We start from the raw sequence: 27,880 nt of genomic DNA, 5'->3' as shown, positions 1-27,880 counted from the left end.
AAAAAAAGAAGCAATCAATCTCTCCTTGCACAAACTGGCTCTACAGAGGCAAGATGTCCACCTCATCATCATTCTCCGATTCCTCACCCCTTTCACTGTGTACATCCCCCTCCTCACAGATTATTAATTCGTCCCCACTGGAATCCACCATCTCAGGTCCTTGTGTACTTTCTGGAGGCAATTGCTGCTGGTGAATGTCTCCACGGAGGAATTGATTATCAATTATAATTAATTTTGATGAACATCATCTTCTCCACATTTTCTGGAAGTAACCTCGTACGCCGATTGCTGACAAGGTGAGCGGCTGCACTAAACACTCTTTCGGAGTACACACTGGAGGGAGGGCAACTTAGGTAGAATAAAGCCAGTTTGTGCAAGGGCCTCCAAATTGCCTCTTTTTCCTGCCAGTATACGTACGGACTGTCTGACGTGCCTACTTGGATGCGGTCACTCATATAATCCTCCACCATTCTTTCAATGGCGAGAGAATCATATGCAGTGACAGTAGACGACATGTCAGTAATCGTTGGCAGGTCCTTCAGTCTGGACCAGATGTCAGCACTCACTCCAGACTGCCTTGCATCACCGCCAGTGGGTGGGCTCGGAATTCTTAGCCTTTTCCTCGCAGCCCCAGTTGCGGGAGAATGTGAAGGAGGAGATGTTGACGGGTCACGTTCCGCTTGACTTGACAATTTTCTCACCAGCAGGTCTTTGAAGAACCTCTGCAGACTTGTGTCTGCCGGAAAGAGAGATACAACGTAGGTTTTAAATCTAGGATCGAGCACGGTGGCCAAAATGTAGTGCTCTGATTTCAACAGATTGACCACCCGTTAATCCTGGTTAAGTGAATGAAGAGCTCCATCCACAAGTCCCACATGCCTAGTGGAATCGCTCTGTTTTAGCTCCTCCTTCAATGTCTCCAGCTTCTTCTGCAAAAGCCTGATGAGGGGAATGACCTGACTCAGGCTGGCAGTGTCTGAACTGACTTCACGTGTGGCAAGTTCAAAGGGTTGCAGAACCTTGCACAACGTTGAAATCATTCTCCACTGCGCTTGAGTCAGGTGCATTCCCCCTCCTTTGCCTATATCGTGGGCAGATGTATAGGCTTGAATGGCCTTTTGATGCTCCTCCATCCTCTGAAGCATATAGAGGGTTGAATTCCACCTCGTTACCACCTCTTGCTTCAGATGATGGCAGGGCAGGTTCAGGAATGTTTGGTGGTGCTCCAGTCTTCGGCACGCGGTGGCTGAATGCCGAAAGTGGCCCGCAATTCTTCGGGCCACCGACAGCATCTCTTGCACGCCCCTGTCGTTTTTAAATAATTCTGCACCACCAAATTCAATGTATGTGCAAAACATGGGAAGTGCTGGAATTTGCCCAGATGTAATGCACGCACAATATTGGTGGCGTTGTCCGATGTCACAAATCCCCAGGAGAGTCCAATTGGGGTAAGCCATTCTGCGATGATGTTCCTCAGCTTCCGTAAGAGGTTGTCAGCTGTGTGCCTCTTCTGGAAAGCGGTGATACAAAGCGTAGCCTGCCTAGGAACGAGTTGGCGTTTGCGAGATGCTGCTACTGGTGCCGCCGCTGCTGTTCTTGCTGCGGGAGGCAATACATCTACCCAGTGGGCTGTCACAGTCATATAGTCCTGAGTCTGCCCTGCTCCACTTGTCCACATGTCCGTGGTTAAGTGGACATTGGGTACAACTGCATTTTTTAGGACACTGGTGACTCTTTTTCTGAGGTCTGTGTACATTTTCGGTATCGCCTGCCTAGAGAAATGGAACCTAGATGGTATTTGGTACCGGGGACACAGTACCTCAATCAAGTCTCTAGTTGCCTCTGAATTAACGGTGGATACCGGAACCACGTTTCTCACCGCCCAGGCTGCCAAGGCCTGAGTTATCCGCTTTGCAGCAGGATGACTGCTGTGATATTTCATCTTCCTCGCAAAGGACTGTTGGACAGTCAATTGCTTACTGGAAGTAGTACAAGTGGTCTTCAGACTTCCCCTCTGGGATGACGATCGACTCCCAGCAGCAACAACAGCAGCGCCAGCAGCAGTAGGCGTTACACTCAAGGATGCATCGGAGGAATCCCAGGCAGGAGAGGACTCGTCAGACTTGCCAGTGACATGGCCTGCAGGACTATTGGCTTTCCTGTGTAAGGAGAAAATTGACACTGAGGGAGTTGGTGGTGTGGTTTGCAGGAGCTTGGTTACAAGAGGAAGGGATTTAGTGGTCAGTGGACTCCTTCCGCTGTCACCCAAAGTTTTTGAACTTGTCACTGACTTCTGATGAATGCGGTCCAGGTGACGTATAAGGGAGGATGTTCCTAGGTGGTTAACGTCCTTACCCCTACTTATTACAGCTTGACAAAGGCAACACACGGCTTGACACCTGTTGTCCGCATTTGTGTTGAAATAATTCCACACCGAAGAGATGATTTTTTTTGTATTTTGACCAGGCATGTCAATGGCCATATTCATCCCACGGACAACTGGTGTCTCCCCGGGTGCCTGACTTGAACAAACCACCTCACCATCAGAATCCTCCTTGTCAATTTCCTCCCCAGCGCCAGCAACACCCATTTCCTCATCCTGGTGTACTTCAACAGTGACATCTTCAATTTGACTATCAGGAACTGGACTGCGGGTGCTCCTTCCAGCACTTGCAGGGGGCGTGCAAATGGTGGAAGGCGCAAGCTCTTCCCGTCTAGTGTTGGGTCGCTAGATGGCTAAGCTAAGCGACCCAAGTGGCCGACACAAACACCTGGCCCATCTAGGAGTGGCACTGCAGTGCCAGACAGGATGGCAGATTTAAAAAATAGTCCCCAAACAGCACATGATGCAAAGAAAAAAAGAGGTGCAATGAGGTAGCTGTGTGACTAAGCTAAGCGACCCAAGTGGCCGACACAAACACCTGGCCCATCTAGGAGTGGCACTGCAGTTTTCTAGCGAGAGGATGAGTGCTTCCATCCTCATGTGAATCTGAACCACTAGCCATGAACATAGGCCAGGGCCTCAGCCGTTCCTTTCCACTCCGTGTCGTAAATGGCATATTGGCAAGTTTACGCTTCTCATCAGACGCTTTCAATTTAGATTTTTGGGTCATTTTACTGAACTTTTGTTTTTTGGATTTTACATGCTCTCTACTATGACATTGGGCATCGGCCTTTGCAGACGACGTTGATGGCATTTCATCGTCTCGGCCATGACTAGTGGCAGCAGCTTCAGCACGAGGTGGAAGTGGATCTTGATCTTTCCCTATTTTAACCTCCACATTTTTGTTCTCCATTTTTTAATGTGTGGAATTATATGCCAGTATCAATAGCAATGGCCTACTACTATATATACTGCGCAAAACTGAAATGCACCACAGGTATGGATGGATAGTATACTTGACGACACAGAGGTAGGTACAGCAGTGGCCTACTGTACCGTACTGCTATATATTATATACTGGTGGTCAGCAAACTGTGCAAAACTGAAATGCACCACAGGTATGGATGGATAGTATACTTGACAACACAGAGGTAGGTACAGCAGTGGCCTACTGTACCGTAATGCTATATATTATATACTGGTGGTCAGCAAACTGTGCAAAAATGAAATGCACCACAGGTATGGATGGATAGTATACTTGACGACACAGAGGTAGGTACAGCAGTGGCCTACTGTACCGTAATGCTATATATTATATACTGGTGGTCAGCAAACTGTGCAAAAATGAAATGCACCACAGGTATGGATGGATAGTATACTTGACGACACAGAGGTAGGTACAGCAGTGGCCTACTCTACCGTAATGCTATATATTATATACTGGTGGTCAGCAAACTGTGCAAAAATGAAATGCACCACAGGTATGGATGGATAGTATACTTGACGACACAGAGGTAGGTACAGCAGTGGCCTACTGTACCGTACTGCTATATATTTTATACTGGTGGTCAGCAAACTGTGCAAAACTGAAATGCACCACAGGTATGGATGGATAGTATACTTGACGACACAGAGGTAGGTACAGCAGTGGCCTTCTGTACCGTACTCCTATATATTATATACTGGTGGTCAGCAAAATTATGCACTGTACTCCTACTATATACTGTCTACAATGCAGCACAGATATGGAGTGTTTTTCAGGCAGACAACGTATACTGGTGGTCAGGGCCGGCTCCAGGCCTACTAGCACCCTGAGTGAGAAAATTTAAAAGCCCCCCCCCCCCATGCGTGCACCGAAGGCGCGCATGCTCCCGGAAAAGTGGGTGTGGCCTCTGGAAAAGTGGGCGTGGCTTCGTAACTTCATATCATCAAACTATAAACATATTTTCACACAATTAGCAGCCTTACACATAGCCACAGTAGTGTTCCTTACACACAATGGCCCTCATTCCGAGTTGATCGCTCGCAAGGCGAATTTAGCAGAGTTGCTCACGCTAAGCCTACGCCTACTGGGAGTGTATCTTAGCTTCTTAAAATTGCGACCGATGTATTCGCAATATTGCGATTACAAACTACTTAGCAGTTTCAGAGTAGCTTCAGACTTACTCGGCATCTGCGATCAGTTCAGTGCTTGTCGTTTCTGGTTTGACGTCACAAACACACCCAGCGTTCGCCCAGACACTCCCCCGTTTCCCCGGCCACTCCTGCGTTTTTTCCGGAAACGGTAGCGTTTTTTCCCGCACGCCCATAAAACGGCCTGTTTCCGCCCAGTAACACCCATTTCCTGTCAATCACATTACGATCGCCGGAGCGATGAAAAAGCCGTGAGTAAAAATACTATCTCCATTGTAAAATTACTTGGCGCAGTCGCAGTGCGATTATTGCGCATGCGTACTAAGCGGAATTTCACTGCGATGCGATGAAAAATACCGAGCGAACAACTCGGAATGAGGGCCAATGTCTCCAGTATAGTGCCAGATACACAATGTGCAGTGCCAGATAGACATGACATGCCCCCCAGCAGTGCCAGCTACACATGACATGCCCCGCAGCAGTGCCAGATAGACATGACATGCCCCCCAGCAGTGCCAGCTACACATGACATGCCCCGCAGCAGTGCCAGCTACACATGACATGCCCCCCAGCAGTGCCAGCTACACATGATAGTGTTCACTTTTTAGGGCATGGTGCTGATAACAGGGAGGGCACATTTTTAAGTTAGGAGGGCAAAATGATGTACATACTGCTTGTTGTTCCCATACCTATATGTCAAAGCATGGACAGTGCGCGCCAAAGGCGCGCAGCAAAAATTAAGGGGAGTTACTTCGTGGGGAAGGTACGTGGCCACATAATAGTGGCAATTTGCATTACACCATACAGTAGTGCAGCTAATACACACTGCACCAGGTAGAACCTCCTATACACTTTGCGCCAGGCACAGCACTGAGACACATTGCACCAGGGAGATAACTGAGACACATTGCCTAGCCACAGACGCCTAGCGGGAACACTACATAACATGCCCCCCAGCAGTGCCAGCTACACGCGACATGCCCCCCAGCAGTGCCAGCTACACGCGACATGCCCCCCAGCAGTGCCAGCTACACGCGACATGCTCCCCAGCAGTGCCAGCTACACGCGACATGCCCCCCCAGCAGTGCCAGCTACACGTGACATGCCCCCCCCAGCAGTGCCAGCTACATAAATGGCCACACAGTGCCAGATATGCCCCCACAGTGCCAGATACATTAATGCCCCCACAGTGCAGATATACCCCCACAGCGCCAGATACATAAATGCCCCCACAGTGCAGATATGCCCCCACAGTGCAGATATGCCCCCACAGTGCCAGATACATCAATGCCCCCACAGTGCAGATATACCCCCACAGTGCCAGATACATAAATGCCCCCACAGTGCCAGATACATAAAATGCCCCCACAGTGCAGATATGCCCCCACCATTCCAGATACATAAATGCCCCCACAGTTCCAGATACATAAATGCCCCCACAGTGCCAATATGCCCCCACAGTGCCAGATACATAAAATGCCCCCACACTGCAGATATGCCCCCACAGTTCCAGATACATAAATGTCCCCACAGTGCAGATATGCCCCCACAGTGCCAGATACATTAATGCCCCCACAATGCCAGATACATAAATGCCCCCCCCCCCCACAGTGCCTGATACATAAATGCCCCCACAGTGCAGATATGCCCCCACAGTGCCAGATACATAAACGCCCCCACAGTGCCAGATACATAAATGCCCCCACAATGCCAGATACATAAATGCCCCCACAGTGCCAGATACATAAATGAACCCACAGTACAGATATGCCCCCACAGTGCCAGATACATTAATGCCCTCACAGTGCAGATATACCCCCACAGTGCCAGATACATAAATGCCTCCACAGTGCTGATATGGCCCCTCAGTGCCAGATACATAAATGCCCCCACAGTGCAGATATGCCCCCACAGTGCCAGATACATTAATACCCCCACAGTGCAGATATACCCCCACAGCGCCAGATACATAAATGCCCCACAGTGCAGATATGCCCCCACAGTGCCAGATACATTAATGCCCCCACAGTGCAGATATACCCCCACAGTGCCAGATACATAAATGCCCCCACAATGCCAGATACATAAATGCCCCCACAGTGCCAGATATATAAATGCCCCCACAGTGACAGATATGCCCCCACAGTGCCAGATTCATAAACGCCCCCACAGTGAAAGATATACCCCCACAGTGCAGACATGCCCCCACATTTCCAGACACATAATTGCCCCCACAGTGAAAGATATGCCCCCACAGTGCCCCCACACAGAGCCCAATCCATATACTGCTTGCAGCTTCACGATACCTGCGGTGGTGGCAAGAGGGGGAGTGCCGCTGAGGACACGGGCGGCTCTTCTAAAACTCGTGTGCGCGGCTGCCCGGCGTCTATCGTCAGACGCCGGCGCCGCACGCAGGGAGCACTGCAGGCTGGCTCCAGGCACAAAGATGGCGGCGCCAGCGCGCGGCACCCATTAAGGGTGGCGCCCCGCGCGGCCGCTCTAGTCGAACGTGCCTGGAGCCGGCCCTGCTGGTGGTCACTGGTCAGCAAAACTCTGCACTGTACTCCTCCTATATAATATAATACTGCTGGTCCCCAGTCCCCACAATAAAGCAGTGTGAGCACAGATATATGCAGCACACTGAGCACAGATATGGAGTGTTTTTCAGGTAGACAACGTATACTGGTGGTCACTGTCTGCAAAACTCTGCACTGTACTCCTGCTATATAATACAGCTGCTCCCCAGTCCCCACAATTAAGCAGTGTGAGCACAGATATATGCAGCACACTGAGCACAGATATGGAGCGTTTTTTTCAGGCAGAGAACGGATAAAACTGGTGGTCACTGATCAGCAAAACTCTGCACTGTACTCCTCCTATAACATACAGCTGCTCCCCAGTCCTCCCCACAATTAAGCAATAAAGCACAATCAAGTTCAACAATAAACGGAGAGGACGCCAGCCACGTCCTCTCCCTAACATTTCCAATGCACGAGTGAAAATGGCGGCGACGCGTGGCTGCTTATATAGAATCCGAATCTCGTGAGAATCCGACAGCCGGATGATGATGTTCGGGCGCGCTCGGGTTAACCGAGCCATATGGGAGAATCCGAGTATGCCTCGGACCCGTGTAAAATGGGTGAAGTTCGGGTGGGTTCGGTTTCCGAGGAACCGAACCTGCTCCTCACTAGAAATAATATAAGAAGGCTTGATTGTAATTTTATTTTGATCCACTGTTGCGGGGGCCCCTAAAAGGAGCGGGGCCCGTAGGCCGGTCCCAGCTCTGTCTATTTGGTAATCCGGCATTGCATAAACTGTTCTATAAACTCCTGTATACTAGTTTTAGAGATGCTTCATATAAATAAACCAGTTGGTACAATACTGTGTATTATGCAATGGTTAATATTCAGCTTTCCAGAAAATACATAATAACTATAAATATCTATATTTTCTATGAATTTCCTGTTTTTATCAGTTTGGCAGCAGTTTGCCATTGCTAGAAATGATACATGATGAACTGTTTGTGCATAACGTTTTTTTTTAAGGAATACCTATATATTCTGTGCGGTGTAATGAGATCTTAACTTGTCCCCACTCCACTTACACTACTTATCATATGAATTTGCAGGTGGAGGAAAACGTCAACTGAGCAGTTCATAGCCAATAAAATTCCGGATGAATTATGCCCATTTCTCAAGTCACTGATGGGAAGAGCAGTCCCAGGGTCCCCGAACAGCAAATCTGCGTCTTGTGCCGGAGCACACAAAGGAACAGTGACAGCAGTGTGTAACTCTACTGCAAGATACAATGTAGCTTGTGCGTTACAGGAATTAGTTACACTCCCTGCATAAATCAAAGCAACATCCAGTTATATGTAAGCCACGTTTTCCAGAATCATCATCTTCTCCTCCTTCTTCTCCTTCTTCTTCTTCTCCTTCTCCTTCTCCTTCTCCTTCTCCTTCTCCTTCTCCTTCTCCTTCTCCTTCTTCTTCTTCTTCTTCTTCTTCTTCTTCTTCTTCTTCTTCTTCTTCTTCTTCTCCTCCTCCTCCTCCTCCTCCTCCTCCTTCTCCTTCTCCTTCGATTTTATTACAAATACAGTAGCTGCAAAACCCTGAAAAAGTAGCATTTCTTATCACCGCACATTGCAGTGTTGTGGAATGCCTTTCCAGGGCTTAATTACTAAGGGGAGAGCTCCGGTCACACATGCCTCCAACTGAGCCTGTCCCATCGAAGGATATAACTTTACTTGTTGGTTCGGGCCAGGTTTGCCTAATGTGCCTGCACAGCCAGTGTTAGGGTATACTGTAGGTTACAGCGGCTAGCGCCATCTAATGGCATTAACTAACGGGGGCAAGATCTGAGAAGCAAAGTTGTTTGGAGCTTGGTAAGTCTGGCATCATAGACACAGCTACTGTATGGGTATAGCTCCTGTGGTCATCAACAAGGGGTACTGTATCTCTGATGTGTTCTGTTTTCCCACCTCCTGAAGTAACCCCGATACTGTAGATGGCGGCAGACCTCTAAAAACAGACGTATGAGGCTAGGGTGACCTCAGTCAACAGTTCAGGAAAGGTTATTGCACAAGTGGCAGCAAATTGTGTCTCCGAATAGAACTTGCACTACAGGTGAGGCCTGATGACCTCTGCACTGGGTTCCTCCATCAGACCTGGGCCCGGGTAATTAGTATCCCCCCCCCCCCCCCCTTCCCTCTTCCCCAGCGCCATTGGTTCCAGACTCATATTGTACAATGGGGGTAATTCCAAGTTGATCGCAGCAGGACATTTTTTAGCAGTTGGGCAAATCCATGTGCACTGCAGGGGGGGCAGATATAACATGTGCAGAGAGAGTTAGATTTGGGTGGGTTCTTTTATTTCTGTGCAGGGTAAATACTGGCTGCTTTATATAAACACTACAATTTAGATTGCAGATTGAACACACCACACCCAAATCTAACTCTCTCTGCACATGTTAAATCTGCCTCCCCTGCAGTGCACATGGTTTTGCCCAACTGTTAACAAAATTCCTGCTGCGATCAACTTGGAATTACCCCCAATATTACTCTATTAGATGGGCAGTTACCTAGTGGAGCAGGGCCACTGATGAACATGGGTTCTTGGTTCACTTCTAAAAAAACAACACTATGCCCCAGTGTGACACTGGCCATCAGTATACGACTGATAATTGTAAGCGGGTGGTGCCAACAGAATTGCATCCAGAACTAGTAAGGCCCATTATGTTTATATATTTATTTATATAACTGATGCGGCAGACTCAGACGTGGGAGCGCAGACGTGCGCGCTGCAGCGTCTGTTGGCAATTGCCCGGCCGCGACTTTATGCAGATGCAGCTACAAAGCCCTTCTCTGGCGTACATCTGTGCGTCTCAGTGTACAAGGACTAGGACACCCCGCTTTTAATGTCTATACACCCAACAATATCTAGTGGCGCATCCTTAGACTCCACCATTGGCCGCACCGAGGGGCGTAACTATATAAGAGGAAGAGGCTTGTGTCCAGGCTCCATCTGAGCCCCCTCCTCTCAGTGCTGTCCCAGAGTCTAGAGCACAGATTACAGATCTCCGGAAAAATGGCGCAACAGCAATTTTCCCTGTGATTTTCCTACTGCACATGCGCGAAACACCGGGAAAATGTCTGCACGCCATTTTCCCAGTGATTTCTGCAGCGCTGTTGCTGCGCCGCGGGATTCCGGAGGGTATTGCAAATGATGGGTGCAGGGTGTGCAGTGTGTGCACCTCACACACCCTGTTTATAAATACGCCGGTGGCCGCACCATTGACACTTGCAAAGTTTAGTGCTAGGGAAACATTATCATTACGGACACTGCAGCAAAGTAGCCATATTCATCCTGTAGAATTGAGTTACGACAAGCGCTGTTTATAGTCCTATTCACTTACTGTCGCTAACTCCAGCGAAGAATTTGCCTCCGGTCGTCACATAATAATTTTTTCCTATTTATTTCGGCTTTTATGAACTTTGCTACAAGAAGCGGCTGCTAAAGTTTTATGTTTGCCATTAAAACTTTTTTTCTAGAATTTGCCGTAAGCCGCAGCAGCGATCCCTAATTGTCTCACGTCAAAGTCCCTGGATCAGCAACATCTTGAGAACGTCGGGTGCGATTTTCCTTGTAGATCTCATGCCTGGCTCAGTAACAGGCGCGTGGAGCGAAAACAGGTCTGCCGCGCTCATTAAATAATGGAGTCAGGGTTTTTTTTTGTTTTTTTTTTAAAGAGAGGTCAGTCTGTTTCCCTTTAGCGTCCTGGAAGATTTCATAAGGAAGTTTTACTGTGGCACCTCTACGCCCCATTGAAACTGTAAAGAAAATACATTCATTTCAACAAGGACTCTTTTAAAGTGTACCATTAGCTCTGCTGCCAATAAAAGCCGCTGGTCGCCCGGACCCTCTGTGTGTAACGCGCAGGTGCCACATGTTTAACAGCTGCCGACCTGTGATGGTAAATTTGGGGGAATGGTAGGTAGATTAGGACCATGATGTACAAACGAGCTTTTTACAAGGCAATCGCCGCATGTAAAATATAAAACTGAGAGGTTTTCCGGATGTTTGGTATGGGGAGGTGAACCGACTGCAAATGTAGTGAGCTGTAAGCGTGACGCCGCTATACAATTAAGCGTGGCGCGCACATAGGAAATAGGGGAGGTCCAGGAAGCTCTTCAAATTTTTGTTTACCCAGCTGACGGTAAGTAAAGGAATATTATATCTTCAGGGACTGTCTAATGTTTCATGGTATGGGACAGTACACAGAAGCCGAGAGTCTCCGTCATTACCCATAATTCAGTGTTTTTAAGAGGCTTGTTGCTTTTAGTGACTATAGTTGGAAAATGTCCCTAAATCCTCAGGTTGTTCTATTGAGGCTGATTCTAAGACCCATCAGAGACTAGTATAACCTAACCTAGGCAGTGAAACCTGCAGTGGCAAAAGTTTCGCCTATTTGTAGGGATGTTCCTTGGAAATTTGCCATTAAATTATCAAGACTTTGCAGCCATCGGAACATGCATTGCAATGGCGTGCGACCACAGATTCTAAACCATTCAATGGTTTAAGCCATTATAGGTGCAGTTTGGGGCATGTACAGAAGGCAGGTCTGGCTTGTGCATGTCTAATGGAGAGCTGCAGCTGCCTCAGTGTTTCTCCCTGTGCAAAAGTAGCATCCTGGTTTCCATTGTAGCATACTGGTTTCCATTGTAGCATACTGGTTTCCATTGTAGCATACTGGTTTCCATTGTAGCGTACTGGTTTCCATTGTAGCATACTGGTTTCCAATTGTAGCATACTGGATTCCAATTGTAGCATACTGGTTTCCATTGTAGCATACTGGTTTCCAATTGTAGCATACTGGATTCCAATTGTAGCATACTGGGTTTCCATTGTAGCATACTGGTTTCCAATTGTAGCATACTGGTTTCCATTGTAGCATACTGGTTTCCAATTGTAGCATACTGGATTCCAATTGTAGCATACTGGTTTCCATTGTAGCATACTGGTTTGCAATTGTAGCATACTGGTTTCCAATTGTAGCATACTGGTTTCCATTGTAGCATACTGTTTTCCAATTGTAGCATACTGGTTTCCAATTGTAGCATACTGGTTTCCATTGTAGCATACTGGTTTCCAGTGTAGCATACTGGTTTCCAATTGTAGCATACTGGTTTCCATTGTAGCATACTGGTTTCCAATTGTAGCATACTGGTTTCCATTGTAGCTTACTGGTTTAATTTGTAGCATACTGGTTTCTATTGTAGCATACTGGTTTCCAATTGTAGCATACTGGTTTCCAGTTGTAGCATACTGGTTTCCATTGTAGCATACTGGTTTCCATTGTAGCATACTGGTTTCCATTGTAACATACTGGTTTCCAATTGTAGCATACTGGTTTCCATTGTAGCATACTGGTTTCCATTGTAGCATACTGGTTTCCAATTGTAGCATACTGGTTCCAATTGTAGCATACTGGTTTCCAATTGTAGCATACTGGTTTCCATTGTAGCATACTGGTTTCCAGTTGTAGCATACTGGTTTCCAATTGTAGCATACTGGTTTCCATTGTAGCATACTGGTTTCCAGTTGTAGCATACTGGTTTCCAATTGTAGCATACTGGTTTCCATTGTAGCATACTGGTTTCCAATTGTAGCATACTGGTTTCCATTGTAGCATACTGGTTTCCATTGTAGCATATTGGTTTACATTGTAGCATACTGGTTTCCGGTTGTAGCATACTGGTTTCCAATTGTAGCATACTGGATTCCAATTGTAGCATACTGGTTTCCATTGTAGCATACTGGTTTGCAATTGTAGCATACTGGTTTGCAATTGTAGCATACTGGTTTCCATTGTAGCATACTGGTTTGCAATTGTAGCATACTGGTTTGCAATTGTAGCATACTGGTTTGCAATTGTAGCATACTGGTTTCCAATTGTAGCATACTGGATTCCAATTGTAGCATACTGGTTTCCATTGTAGTATACTGGTTTCCAATTGTAGCATACTGGTTTCCAATTGTAGCATACTGGTTTCCATTGTAGCATACTGGTTTGCAATTGTAGCATACTGGTTTGCAATTGTAGCATACTGGTTTGCAATTGTAGCATACTGGTTTCCAATTGTAGCATACTGGATTCCAATTGTAGCATACTGGTTTCCATTGTAGTATACTGGTTTCCAATTGTAGCATACTGGTTTCCAATTGTAGCATACTGGTTTCCATTGTAGCATACTGGTTTCCAATTGTAGCATACTGGTTTCCAATTGTAGCATACTGGTTTCCATTTGTAGCATACTGGTTTCCATTTGTAGCATACTGGTTTCCAATTGTAGCATACTGGTTTCCATTGTAGCATACTTGTTTCCATTGTAGCATACTGGTTTCTAATTGTAGCATACTGGTTACCATTGTAGCATACTGGTTTCCATTGTAGCATACTGGTTTCCAATTGTAGCATACTGGTTACCATTGTAGCATACTGGTTTCCATCGTAGCATACTGGTTTCCAATTGTAGCATACTGGTTACCATTGTAGCATACTGGTTTCCGTTGTAGCATACTGGTTTCCATTGTAGCATACTGGTTTCCATTGTAGCATACTGGTTTCCAATGCAACTCTGGCATCAAGTAGAAAAGCCTCTCAGATCTGAAACATTGATGACTTCCTATGGTCTTCCCTACCTCTTTGGTTTTGCTATCAACAGATTAAAAATGCACTGTGTTCAGGCTCCTAATGTGTGGGGGGCCCAGGACAGCCGCCCCGATGCCCCTCCCTTAATCCGGTGCTGCTGATACCCCATCAATAGCTATAAAAAAAACTCAGACTCCTGTATTTGGTGAAAGAGGTTGCAGCTTTTATTATCATTATCTTAATTATGGATGCCATGAAGGCACAGACAAGCAATCAGCTATAGCCTAAATAAATCAGTAATTAATGGGGAAAGCACAGTATTCCAAGGTCATGCAGAACCTACTAGCTGAAAGAAATGGGCACCCCATAGTTATGATGCCCAAAGTGGCTCCCTGTAGAGGGTGGTATCACCATACAGCTGCATACTATTAAGGTGAGTGCTTCTGACCATCTATAGTGTCCTCAGTGACTTCTGACAGCAAGCTGTGCCCAGTCCGCAAGGAACAGGAGTGAGAACTACAGCACAACACACAGCAACAAAGCTAAAACGGCAGGCGGGCGGGAAATTCAAAGAGGCAGCAAACAGAACCGCCAGGCAATATATAACATCCCTACAAAACCCCTCCCTCCTTTCACCCCGGTGGTCCTTGTGCCACGGACCAGGAATACCACAACTAATTATCTAATAACGGTCCAAGCTGACATGGATTTAAAAAACTCCCAAATCTATGCATTTAATAGCCTTCTGGTTATATAGCCCTCATTTATTCTTACCTTTTTGGTGATCATTTCTAATATATCAATGTACTGCAATCTGGTTCTAACCTCACCCATTTCAAAGTTACATCCACGTGACTACGATTGGGAATAGTAACCAGCGAGGCACCTCATTGGGATTCCATGTGCTGTGATGGCAAAAACGACACCAAAAAATGTGGCGTCGACCTTTTGTCCCTGTTGACCTTTCGCAGTGCCGACTGTCAACCTAATTAGGGTCGACCCTGTGATCCATACCCGATTGAGGTTATTAGCAGCTGTACATACAGCTGCGTCCTCATACTTCTAGCTTCAGTACGTCACGCAGCGTGAGATGCCTGGTGTGTGTATTAACATCTTGTCTGCCGGAGCAGGGGAGTGAAAACTCCCCCCTCCAGCGATCGCAGCCAGAGCACACAACGCATTAGCCTAGTACTGATGTGCTGTGTCTCTCCCCCGACCGGCTAACTGGGTATGCGGGAGATCTCGCTACTATCGCGAGATCTCCTGTGCAGCCCGGAGCCGGCAGCCGCAACATCCAGGGACAGAGCCACCTCTGCTGTTGTCAGAGCCGGCCATAGGCATAGGCAAACTAGGCAAATGCCTAGGGCATTTGGAATGTCTAGGGGCACAAGCAGCTTCTGCTGATTAAAATGATATGCAGCATGCCTATGTTCTGTGTGTGACTGCGGCTCTATCTGCATACAAAATGCATTACTAATGTGCGGCATTATGTGTATAAGGTGTACTACAGTACTTTGTGGCATAATGTATAGAAAAGGCACTACTGTGTGGTCTAATGTGAATAAAGAACAATATGGTGTGGTGTAATGTGAATAAGGGGCACTACTGTGAGGAGTAACGTGGTACTACTGTGTGATAAATAAGAGACACTATTGCATGATATAATGTGAATAAAGTTGCAGTACTGGGTGACGTAATTTCAACTGGGGGTATTACTGTGTGACCAGGCCCCTTCCCAGCAAGAACACGCCCCGTTTTGGACTGCGCACTGAATGTGCAAATTGTTGCTATGTAAAATATAGGGGGCAGGATCACCAAAATGAGGACTGCTATGGGTAATTGGTGATGGTGCTGGGAACGGGGTACAGGGTGAGAGGCGGAACTAGCGTCTGTGCAAGGGGGCACCAGCCAAAATGTTGCCTAGGGCACCATATTAGTTAGGGCCGGCTCTGGCTGTTGTGTATGTGCAACAACACCTGCAACTGTCAAAATGGATAGCTGCAGGTCTTGCAACAGTCAGTGCTACTGACTGTACTACCATACCCTGCGTATCAGCATGCTACCTGCGGCAAAACGGGTGAATCACTAGCAGCTTCAGAATGTTGCCAGACCTATAATTGGAGAAAGAGGCTGCGCAGCGGTTATAGAAACGTTGCCACAGCGGCCCTACGCATTCACACACCAACGCATTTCTCAGATACAATACCCAATATGCTCAATACCCTTTATATTCAGCAATATTTGGCACAAGCAATACAGGAAGCTGCCTCGGGAAAACCTTTGCAACAAGCTGTTTCTCATTGATATTATGTGGCTGGGCGATATTGTTCAGAATAAAAAAAAACAACAACAAAACGTATTTAAAACTTCTGCTATAAAACAACTCTCCAGGCAAATTTTAAGAAAACCTGAAAACCACACAGAATGGGGAACCCCCTCCACCCCCCCTTCACACACACACACACACACACACACACACACCCCGGCGCCAGAATTGAAGCAAGAACAAGTACATAGGAAAATAAAACTACACACAGAGGATACTGCATACTGTATCACATTCCGTGCAGCTTGTGTACAGCAGAACATATAGATTCCAGGAGTAAGTACATACCACGAAGTCTTCTTGGGTCATTTATTTCGTTTTCTGATCGAGAAGCAATAAAACACCCAATTAACAAACAACATCTGGAAAGCGGTTTTTGCGAGCGCTCGGAGGCTGATAAAGGATTTTTATTGTCATCCTTACACAATATAGACCAGATCATTTATCTGTGTAGATGCCTAACCCATTAGCCATAAAAGTCGCAACTGCGGTTTATTTCCCTTCATTCCATGCGACTAATCTTCCAGTGAAATCATTTAGTTGAGCACGGCGATGTGACAGTGAGTACGGGAGTGGTGTGCGCAGGCGGAATGTACAGTACTCAGAAGGCAAGTGGGATTGTAGGTAACGCTTCCTGTCTTGCGCAGTCCACACACAGCTATAAGATCTTCCATTCAGAAAACCATTATCTGGAACGTTCCAAATCAAAAAAGATCTAAAAAGTAAATAATTGTTGCTGTTGAGTGATGATGTCATTATGTAATACTCCCTGATGTGATCACGCTTGTGTATAAGTCGCACTGTGCATTTGCGCAGTGGTCTTGTGACGGCGGGAGAGGGATCAGTAGGTTCCCTCCCCAGTAATGGCCACTCACCGTGGGCACAATAGCGCCGCAGGGTCCCACAGAAGTGAAGTGATAACAATCCGCAATATCTAAGTGCATTTCCCGTTAAAGGTCATTTTTTACATCTTATCATATCCATTATGAATACATTAGCATTTAAAAAATATGGACCCAACAGGTCCGACGTTACCTTAGGGCGTGTAAAATTACCCTCTTTTTTTTAAAAAAGCCATAAATTGGATAGTTTATTTTTAATACGCTATAAATAACACTAATGAGTTAAATAAAACTCTAAAGGCGGGTTCTTGAGAACATTCGTCCGTAATTAAAACAGAATAATAATAATAAAAAGAGCCTGTCTGTCATCAGAATTTATAACTTAAAAGGTAAAACAACAAGGGTGTAGACTAGATGAGGGCGATTAGCACGGAACATTTTGTAGAAGAAACTGTAAACGTTCCTCCGTAAACACGCTGGAACAATATAATTAGTCCCTTTTTTATATATATTTACTTCCTTTAAGTCCTATTGTTAGGAAATGAAATGAAATGTCAAGGACCCGGCGGAGCAGATGGTTATACTGTTATTATTTTCTCGGTCAGGTTGTTTACGTCAAATAAAAGGGGATTAAACGGTTCTTAAAGAAATATGAGTCACGATACAGAGTGCATGATGTAAATCTTCTGGGGAAGTAGACAGGAAACAGCGGGGAAAGGTATCAGCTCATGAGTTTTTATTATGCGCCTCATTATGCCTCATTAATTAATCCTAGCAATGCTTCACTGACGTCTCCGTCTTTCTTACAGGAAAAAATTATTTTGGATTGCCAAGCTAAATAGACAATTACAGGAAAAGCAAATTATGCATACGGAGCGTACCCTCAAGGCTTCAGGCCAAGTCCATGTCAAATCAATAATAAGCAGAATATCCTCACTAAAAACAGCTTCTGAGGATCCACGTCACCGGCATTTTCAAAGTTATGCGGAGGATGTATTGATACATGTCACGTTTCCTTTCTCATATACTCTCAGGGACAAAATATCCAGACAATCCGGAGAACCTTACTGAGCGAGCGTGAGTCATGGGCTCATGGGAGGTGGAGCGCCCAGAATATAAGTAAGTTTCATTAAAAACGCAACATCATATTGCATTATAATGGTTATTGTACCATGACGAAAAAAAATGGAAAATGAAAACATGTGGGACTTGATGGCTTTCAGAGACATGAGGTGTATGATGTAGAGTGGTCGGAGCTTGTGCTGTCGAGTCACAGCCGAGAGAGGCTCTGATTAGGTGAAACGCGTTGGTCACCACTCACCAGCAGGGTTATTGTACCCTGAAAAAAGAAAACACATGAGACTTGTTGGCTTTCAGAGACATGAGGTGTATGATGTAGAGTGGATGGAGTTTGTGTTGTCGAGTCACAACCGAGAGAGGCTCTGATTAGGTGAAACGCGTTGGTCACCACTCACCAACAAGGATATTGTACCCTGAAAAAAGAAAACACATGGGACTTGTTGGCTTTCAGAGACATGAGGTGTATGATGTAGAGTGAGCGGAGCTTGTATTGTCGAGTCACAACCGAGAGAAGCTCTGATTAGGTGAAACGTGTTGGTCACCAGCAAGGTTATTGTACCATGAAAAAAAGGAAAAATGAAAACACATGGGACTTGATGGCTTTTAAAGACAAGAGGCATAGGATGATGGCTGAAGGAGCTTGTGTTGTCAAGTCACAATCAAGAGAGGCTCTGATTAGGCAAAACGCGTTGGTCACCAGCAAGGTTATTGTACCATGACATAAAAAAGGAAAAATTAAAAGATATGGGACTTGTTGGCTTTCAGAGACAAGAGGCGTAGGATGATGACTGATGGAGCTTATGTTGTCGAGTCACAACAAAGAGAGGCTCTGATTAGGTGAAATGCATCGATCACCAGCAAGCTGCCATTGCACATCCTCCATCACTGCCACAGCATGGATACTGCCACTGCGCCAACATCTGAAGCAACTACTGGACCCCACGGACTCAAGAGGCCCCTGCTTGAATAGTGCAAGACCTACACTGAGTATCCAGCAAAGGATGCTCTATAAGGGGAGGTGTGGACTCAACCCACTACCCACCAAGCACTGCAGGATCCCTGCTAACACTTACCACACTTACTGGTGACTGCACTGCCACTGCACTCACGCAGGTCCACTGCTATCTGGTACACCCCGGTAACCACTACACCAGGGTGAGGCATACATATGTACTCTTACTATAAGTGGCTCCCCCATCAGGAGTCACTCTCTCATACCAGGTCATCACATTAGGGTAATTACACTGTTCCCGAAGGACCATTTTGTCATAGTTTGTGAATGCACCGACAGGACACAGGTGAGCACTGGATATAAATTTCTCAGCTACATTACGTATCTACCGAACATGTCGAGAATTCAGCTGCTCCCAGCACTGGGTCTACTCAACCTGAGCGCACATCACATCCTAGTTCTCGAGTCACAACTGAAGTTATGAAATAAAAATATGGATAACTAAAATTGTGTCATATCAAGGAGAGAGAGCCAGTGGTTTTGATGAAAGTGAATGCTAGATGTAGGACATAGAGTAATGCTATGATTCCAAATCATTGCAAATTAATGGAATTAGAGGTCTAGTTACATTAATTTGCATACAAATCCATTGGATGTACAATAACTGCCAGTGTAGTGAACATTTTCCTTTACCACTTTAAAATGGCTGCAGGACAGGTGTGGGAGCGGGAGGTGTAATGTGAAGCCACCATGCCTGACATAGGTCCTTCTACCCAACCCCCAAAAGCCTTATACATCCCTGGTTTTCATTTGGGGGCAAAAGGCTGCACAGAACATCATTTGGCTTCCCTTCAGCAATGGTTGGTTGATCGGTACCTGCATAGCGGGTCTGAGATCCGTGCAATAAGTGACTGTGCCCAACCTTGCCACCCAAAATCTCTACTACAGAATCTAGCTTCAGGGCATGACGCTACTTCATGCAGTAATTTGACATCTTACAGGACAATAAATGTCAACTGTGCTCTGCCACATATAGGCATGCAGAGCATTTAATTTGGTATATTGAGGACACTGTTACCGCTGGTCAAGCTGCAGAGCAGCAGCGGTGACTGGAGGCCACTTGGATGTGCGCAGGGTCCATTCAGTGCAAGGAGAGGCCGCTCCTATTTACATACTCTCCCAGAACCTGCAGGAGACACTCAATTGTTTGGCTAGTCCCCCGCATCCCTGGAAGAGTGGGCTTTCTTCCTGCATTCCCCTCCTGTGGTCCGTTGGGAGAGGGCGGGGCTTAGTATTGTGATTCTATTTTAATTGTGCCATTTTAGCCCCACCCCTAATCAAATTTGTGCAAGCATATTTGCCAGTGGGGGCGGGCACTGATATTGTGCAAAATGGGGCTATTTGGCACCCTTTGAGAACAAGTTAGTGTGGCACTGCATGTGTATATATGTCAATAAACAAGTCATATACAAGGGACACTTTTAGTTGTCAGCAAGAAAACATATGACACTAGAGGCCTAGTTGTCAGGCCGCCATACCGATGAAACGCGGCCCGATGAAGGAAACTCGTAAACTTGCCTGGAAAGTTATCATCGGTGTCCCAGAGGCCAGCTCTGTAATCTGTCATTGTTAGTTATTAAAATGATTCCTTGTTTTAGTTATTTGGTTTTATTATCACACAAGTTTTCCAGCAGCACAGAAAGTATTTGTTACTGTCCGCTGTCCGCTATTCTTCTTATGAATACTGCAGACTGTATGGAAAACATTTTCTTGCACAGTAATAAGTCACCTCATAGCAGTGGCGGCTAACTGTATCGGTAACTGTTATTGTGTTCTTTGTGTTATGCCAAAACTGCCAAAGTATAACACATTTTTAATGTGGATTGTGATCAGTATTTGACATTTAAATTTGCAATGTGAAAATAACCATTTTCAAGCAAATATGTTAAATAGACTCTTGCGATGAGCCAGGCAGAGCAATAGCTTAGGCTACCATATTACTCTGCTTCCTGGATTGTCGTCTGTGCACGGACTGCGCATGCGCAGTGGGGGCATATGTCAGCAGGGGGCGTCAGAGAGGGATCTGGAGGATCTCTCTCCCAAGGAATCTGAGGAACAGCCCATAGGCTACTGAAGGCTAACGCTATCTTCAGATGGCATTAAGCTACAGCGGGAAATCTATATATCCAACTGCTTTGCTACCAGGGGAATCTTAATATTCACAGGAGCCCCCCCAAAATTGGTGTTTTGGGGGGATATCCTGCAAATATTGCTTAATAAATATGCCCCTATATATGATCAGCGGCACCAAGAGGGAGGGCTTATATCCTAGCCTAGGAAGGCTCCTTCATATATGGAGATACAATCAGGGCCAGCTCCAGGTCTTTAGCACTTTGAGTGAGAATTTTTGAAGTACCCCCCTCTCAATGAAAAAGTGGGCATGGCCTCACAACTTTATATTGTCAACAAACTATATATATATATATTATCACACACCCCTCTACACACACACAATTACCAGCCTTACACATAATGTCCGCAGTAGTGCTCATTACACATAATGACAACAGTAATAGCTGCTTACACATACTGTCCCCAGTAATGCCGCTTATACATCAGGCCCTCAGAATAGTGCCAGGTACACGTAAGGCCCCCAGTATAGTGGCAGGTACATGTAATGCTCCCAGTATAGTGCCAGATACACATAATAACCCTAGCAGTGCCAGGTACACATAATGTTCCCAACAGTGCAAGAAACACATAATGCCCCCAGCAGTGTCAGATACATGTGCCCACAGCAGTGCCAAATACACATAATGCCAATAGCAGTGCCAGATACACATAATGCACACAGCAGTCCAGATACACGTAAAGCCCACAGCAGTGCCAGGTACACGTAATGCCCACAGCAGTGCCAGGTACACGTAATGCCCACAGCAGTGCCAGATACACATAATGCACACAGCAGTGCCAGATACACGTAAAGCCCACAGCAGTGCCAGATACACATAATGCTCACAGCAGTGCTAGATACACATAATGCTCACAGCAGTGCTAGATACATGAAATGACCCCAACAGTGCCAGATACACGAAATGCCCCCAGCAGTGCCAGATACACGTAATGCCCCCAGCAGTGCCAGATACACATAATGCCCCCAGCAGTGCCAGATACACGTAATGCCCCCAGCAGTGCAGGATACACGTAATGCCCCCAGCAGTGCAGGATACACATAATGCCCCCAGCAGTGCAGGATACACGTAATGCCCCCAGCAGTGCAGGATACACGTAATGCCCCCAGCAGTGCCAGATACACGTAATGCCCCCAGCAGTGCCAGATACACGTAATGCCCCCAGCAGTGCAGGATACACGTAATGCCCCCAGCAGTGCAAGATACACGTAATGCCACCAGCAGTGCAGGATACACGTAATTCCCCCAGCAGTGCCAGATACACGTAATGCCCCCAGCAGTGCAGGATACACGTAATGCCCCCAGCAGTGCTGGATACACGTAATGCCCCCAGCAGTGCAGGATACACGTAATGCCCCCAGCAGTGCCAGATACACGTAATGCCCCCAGCAGTGCAGGATACACGTAATGCCCCCAGCAGTGCAAGATACACGTAATGCCCCCAGCAGTGCCAGATACACGTAATGCCCCCAGCAGTGCAGGATACACGTAATGCCCCCAGCAGTGCAGGATACACGTAATGCCCCCAGCAGTGCAGGATACACGTAATGTCAGCACTAACAGGCTTCAGTACAGTGAGAGGCAGCTTTCTCTACAGCAACGTGGCTGTGTGGATATCTGAATTTTCATTACGTTGTTTTAATTCACAGTCACCTACGGTAACATGAACCCTGTAGGGCTATTTTTACCTGGTTCACTTTTAAGTTCACTTTACTATTATTTTAAGTCTGGCACTACAGAAGCTGTATTACAAAAAGGCTATTACTTATTTTGATATATAAACACGTATCATTTATGCAAAATTTGCAAAACTGATACATGTTTAAATAACTGATAAATGTTTATATAATTGATACATATTTATATATCAAAATAAGTATTAACCTTTTTTTATACAGCTCCCGAAGTGCCAGACATAAAATAATAGAATGTGAGCTTAAAAGTGTTCCAGGTAAAAATATATTTTAATTGACTTGAAATAGAGCAAATTTCCAGTACTCTCCTTTATGCCAGTATTGACCTCTGCACCTGCTGGGCACCCCCCCCCCCCCCCCTTCCCTAGGCAGCTGCTTGTTAGCAGAAATTATGGACAGCTTAGCTGCGCCCGCAGGAGACCCGGCACCATCTTACTTGTCGCGGCAGACGCCACAACCCGCCCCCGACATGCCCCCATTTGTGACACCACGCACACCATCCATGTCGATCCGCCCCCCACAACGCCCCATCTCCTCCCTGGAAACAGAGCATTGCTGTACCCACCCCCCACACCCCGCGACCACCTCTGCCTGATTGACAGGTAGAAGCGATCACATTTTCTGCGGCCCGTGGGGCTATCGTCAAAATTCCGTTTGGATCGCGATTTGCGGTCCAACCTGAATTAGCCTCAATGTATGTAAGATCTTCAGAAGCAAATCACTGAAATTGTGCCCTTAGAGTATTATTATTGGCCAAAGTTTATGAATAATAAAGAGTAAGAAAGTAAAGTAAATGTATTAATCTATAGTCCCAGACCAATTAATAACTAGTGCACATTACTGCACTTCCTTTCTGTAACCTCTCCTGTGTATCTCCAACACCTTGGTTCATGGCACGATTTGCCATAACGGCGGCCAAAAATTCTATTGTTGGCAAATCACTTTACAAATATTTTATAAGTTGTTCAAACAAAGAAGATTTAACCAAAAATATTTTAAGGGCAAAAAAAGTTATTTAAAAGAAACTCGTGTACAATTACTTTTTTTGGTTTTACGTTATAAAATGTGTTATTGTGAAACATTATTTTATTATTTCGCAGAAAAAGTATTAAAAGTCAACATTATTCCAAATTCCAAATATTTTTTTTTCTATTTTCATTTTTCTAAGTTGTATTCTCATAAACTGATTAGCAGGGAGGTACAGTCGTTGTTCATAGAAAAAAATTATGAATTTGATCGTCTCTGAGCAGATCATATTTTCCTAGTGCCCGACATTTTATTTCCCAGTTTTTGAAACAACCCTTCGTCTTCCTCTATATATAATTTAATTGATGGCCAAAAAACCAAGTTTCAACCTTCACAAATCATATCTCAGTATTAGGAACCTTACCGCATATAGGGGGTCATTCTGAGTTGATCGCTCGCTAGAAACTTTTTGCAGCACTGCGATCAGGTTAATTCCCAGCAAAACTGTGCATGCGTTTGCACCGCATTGCGCAGGCACGTCGTACGGGTACATAGAGGATCGGTGCTGGGCAATGGTTTTAACGAAGAATCCATTCGCACAGCCGATCGCAAGGAGATTGACAGAAAGAGGGCATTTATGGGTGTCAACTGTCAACTGACCATTTTCTGGGAGTGTTTGGAAAAATGCAGGCGTGTCCAAGCGTTTGCAGGGCGGGTGTCTGACGTCAATTCCGGGACCGGACAGACTGAAGTGATCGCAGCGGCTGAGTAAGTCCAGAGCTACTCAGAAACGGCAAAAAACTTTTTGTGCCATTGCCTGCAAAAGCATTCGCACACTTGTAAAGTGAAAATACACTCCCCCATAGGCGGTGGTTATCTGATCGCAGCACAGCAAAAAGTTGCTAGCGAGCGATTAACTCGGAATGACCCCCATAAGGCATTATTCTGTATTTCACACCGTTATAGTAAAAAAAACATGATTTGCTCATTTACGATCCCATTGAGTGGCTTTTGCGCGCAGTCTGGTAATTCTCCATCTCATACATTGGCTGACACAAAGTTGAACGCTATTGTGTATATTTGCCCTTAGGCAGAGTTGTACACATATGTGACCGCGTTGCCTCTACACATATGTTTGGTCATCGTCTCTGTCTGTATGTATTTGTACCTGCCCTATCCGGGGTGCAAGAAATCTGTCTGAAATCAGAAAGACGAAAGCCAGCGTACGCACATCTCTGCACAGCCCTTGTTAAACTTATTTTAAGTGGGAGTGCCCTGACACCACTAATTACGCAACGTTACCAGCGACTGACGGTGACGCCCTTCCAGCCTAAGGTTGCATAGACTTCTATACACACCTAGAGGCTTACATTCATGCGCAGTGCTAAAATACGCAAGACCCCTCCACAAAACGGATTGGCATTTTAAACTGCGTCACCCTTGCGGCACATGTATAAATTTTTAATAGTTTGTCATTTTATCTTCATATGAATTAAATAATGGAGGAAAGAGCATTACAGCTCACACAATTATTTCCTCAAAGTCTGACGTTACACAAAATATATGGAACAAATAACGCAAATCAGATTTCCCAAGAGAGCAATTAAAATGGGAATCCACCCAGAGTTTTACAGCGGAGGGGGGTCTATATTCCAAACACAGTTCCAGAAAACATAGCTACAGTATCTGTTGCATTTCATAAGCAGTTTACCCCAAACATGAACCCTATCAAGGAATTAATATATTGGGAGGTCCAATTACTGCATAATGGCCCTCATTCCGAGTTGATCGGTCGCAAGGCGAATTTAGCAGAGTTACACACGCTAAGCCGCCGCCTACTGGGAGTGAATCTTAGCTTCTTAAAATTGCGACCGATGTATTCGCAATAATGCGATTACTAACTACTTAGCAGTTTCAGAGTAGCTCCAGACTTACTCTGCCTGTGCGATCATTTCAGTGCTTGTCGTTCCTGGTTGACGTCACAAACACACCCAGCGTTCGCCCAGGCACTCCCACCGTTTCTCCGGCCACTCCTGCGTTTTTTCCGGAAACGGTAGCGTTTTCAGCCACACGCCCCTGAAACGCCGTGTTTCCGCCCAGTAACACCCATTTCCTGTCAATCACATTACGTTCGCCGGAGCGAAGAAAAAGCCGTGAGTAAAAATACTTTCTTCATAGTAAAGTTACTTGGCGCAGTCGCAGTGCGAACATTGCGCATGCGTACTAAGCGGATTATCACTGCGATGCGATGAAAAATACCGAGCGAACAACTCGGAATGAGGGCCAATATGTATTAACCAGTTGGCACACAATGATGTACTCATAATTTTATTTAATGACATAACTAAACATTTCTATTGGTTATGGGATCAGAAACAGAGGAGCAGATGTATTAACCTGGAGAAGGCATAAGGAAGTGATAAACCAGTGATAAGTGCAAGGTGATAAAGGCACCAGCCAATCAGCTCCAATATGTAAATTAACAGTTAGGATCTGAATGGCTGGTGCCTTTATCACCTTGCACATATCACTGGTTTATCACTTCCTTATGCCTTCTCCAGGTTAATACATCTGCCCCAGAATGACAAATGGATTTGAATTAAACCTTATTTTTATGTGAACAACTAAATGAGAGAAAGCGTCTTTGTTGTGTTGTGAGTGACATCTACTGGCCGTTTAGTAGATCTGCACCTCTCGGAAATCCAAGGCTAAATTTCTCAACACATTTTTTCCCCCCCATTGTGATTAGCACTTGACAGTAGACACATAGCAGCTGTGTGCAAAAGGATTCTCCCATTTACATCTTCCATTTACATAATGGGATTTCCAGGACAGCTATATCAACTTCAGGCCAGGCCGAGGTTAGGAGTTGTGTAAATTATTTGGAAACCAGAATAAAGTAACACAATAACAATTTTTAAAAGCCATTAGAAGCCCTTTGTATAAATAGCCAAAAAGAAAATTGAAGGTGACTTGATAGCTTTACAAGAAGAGAGAAAACAGTTATAATAAACGCTTTGCCCTGTTGCGCCCTCCTGCCTTCCCTTCGTGTTGGATAAAAGACCCCCAGGCGTAATAAAAACTCCCCTGTCCACAACTTACAATCAATCGGTTGTGAAAGTGGCGCTGTTATGATGGAAACCGGCCGGTGTGGCGGGAATTGAGAAAGGAGAAAGTGTAACAAAGTTTTCTTTTTGGAGCTATCTTTAATACGCACATGTAAAAAATGTAGGGAACTGTTCTTTATTGTACAGAAATTATATGTGTCTGTGTTTGTAAACATTTTGCTGATTTTGTCATTAATTTATTAGTATTTAAGCAGAACAATATTTGAGATTTAATGTTATTTTGTGTGCAACCCCCAAGATCAACGCCCTGTTCCTTTCTACTGTCTGTATTTCAATATTGGGTCAAGTCAGATGTAGCTAGGTGATATGAATGTCAGCAGTGGTGACTAGTGCTGGCTCCTTATTAGTCACATCGCTGAGAGCGATCCGCTGTAACAAAGGCCACCATATATCAGGGTCCGTCTGCTATACAGTCGTCTGGGTCAGTCTTGACCCATCACTCTTACCAGCCATTCTCTGATGGTAGTGTACACAATCAAATCTGTACAGCAACACGTGCAGCATATGCAGAATCAGATTCTACTGCATCCAGGTCATTACAAACAAATATTAAATTAAAGGATTACTTCGGGTTTTGCATTCGGCCTATTTGATTTAATCGGCCGGCAAAAAGTGCGGTTTCACCCGAAAACACAAAGGTTCAGTGAAACCTGTGTGTTTTCGGGTGAAATAGCCCCGTTTTCAGATGAAAAAGGGGCTGTTATCGGGGATTTTGCTTCGCCTGCCGGAGGCAGGTGAAACAAAATCTCAGATAAGCCGCGGCACGCGCTGGCTTATTGGGGCTAATTAGATAGCCCCTGGCGGCGATACATTACACCCAGGGCCGGTTCTACACCTTGTGGCGTAAAAAATAAGATTTTAAACCTACCAGTAAATCTTTTTCTCCTAGTCCGTAGAGGATGCTAGGGACTCCGTAAGGACCATGGGGATAGACGGGCTCCGCAGGAGACATGGGCACTTTAGGAAAGAACTTTAGGTATTGGTGTGCACTGGCTCCTCCCTCTATGCCCCTCCTCCAGACCTCAGTTAGAGAA

General features: G+C 45.6%; 1 long non-coding RNA gene across 1 annotated transcript in view; it reads left to right on the top strand.

The window, feature by feature from the left end:
• Positions 1–20,523, top strand: part of LOC134910714 (uncharacterized) — a 91,030-nt gene extending 70,507 nt beyond the window's left edge. The window contains exons 3-4 of the long non-coding RNA XR_010176267.1: positions 8,145–8,390; positions 17,644–20,523. This is a non-coding gene — a long non-coding RNA (uncharacterized LOC134910714). The remainder of the gene's footprint in view (positions 1–8,144; positions 8,391–17,643) is intronic.
• Positions 20,524–27,880: the final 7,357 nt, after the last annotated feature.

Source organism: Pseudophryne corroboree, chromosome 4 (genome assembly GCF_028390025.1).
Source record: "Pseudophryne corroboree isolate aPseCor3 chromosome 4, aPseCor3.hap2, whole genome shotgun sequence".
Taxonomy (NCBI): domain Eukaryota; kingdom Metazoa; phylum Chordata; class Amphibia; order Anura; family Myobatrachidae; genus Pseudophryne; species Pseudophryne corroboree.
The sequence above is the reverse complement of the archived record's forward strand: the minus strand, read 5'-3'. Positions and strand labels throughout refer to the sequence as shown.